We start from the raw sequence: 1,117 nt of genomic DNA on the forward strand, positions 1-1,117 counted from the left end.
ATATCTTCAAAGTAAGATTAAAAAACATTTCAAGAAATTTTGTGATTCGCTTTACGCCCTCCCAATCACTACTCAAAAGTGTACCTGTAGAATTTTTATCCACCATATCAACAAACTTAAGATGTAGTGTCAAGCCAATATCACGATCGGCGTACTCTACAATTGCACCTTCATATTCAATTACCCGCTTCAACATCATGTAGGTTGAATTCCACCTTGTAGGAACATCCAAGCATAAAGACTTTTTAGCAAGATTTTCATCTTCACAACATTCTTGAAACTTTTTCCACCTAGCAGGAGATTGTCTGATGTATCTCACTGCTTGCCTAACTCGTTCAATAGATACATTTGCTTCTTTTGTACCGTCTTGAACAATAAGATTTACAATATGAGCCATACACCTTATATGAAGGTGACTACCACCCATTAGGTTGGTCCCCCATTTAGTTAATTGCTTAGACAACTCAGTTATTGCCACACTATTTGAACCAGCATTATCAACTGTAACGGTGAAAATGTGATGCAATCCCCACTCATGTAAGCACTTACTAATAGACTTTCCAAGATCTTCACCTCTATGACTAGTGATTGGACAAAAATTGATAATTCTTTTATGCAAAGTCCAATTTTTATCAATCCAATGAGCAGTAATGACCATATAATTAATTCTTTGGATGGAAGTCCAAGTATCAGTGGTTAAAGACACCCTTTGTTTTGTTCCCTTAAAAACAGCCATCAACTTATGTTTTTCTTCATCAAAAAGATTAAAACAATCACGAGTCACAGTGGTACGAGAAGTAATGTGGAAACAAGGTTGTGCTACTTTCATAAATTGTTTAAAACCTTCTTTTTCAACAAATCTTAAAGGAAGTTCATCAATAATTACCATACGACACAAGGCCTTTCTACACTCTTCCTGATCAAATTTCCATGGAACAACAACTACATCACCCTTGTTACCACCTATCATTGGTTGAAATGCTAATCTTGATTGTCTAATCTAAATGTTATAAGGCATCTTAGGGCATTTGGATATATGAGTAAGCATTGACGTCGTACCATGTTCTTTTGTATCAGCAAAATACTCTTTCTTACAGTAGTTGCAAACACCCTTTTC

This window comes from Solanum pennellii, chromosome 1 (genome assembly GCF_001406875.1).
Source record: "Solanum pennellii chromosome 1, SPENNV200".
Lineage (NCBI taxonomy): Eukaryota > Viridiplantae > Streptophyta > Magnoliopsida > Solanales > Solanaceae > Solanum > Solanum pennellii.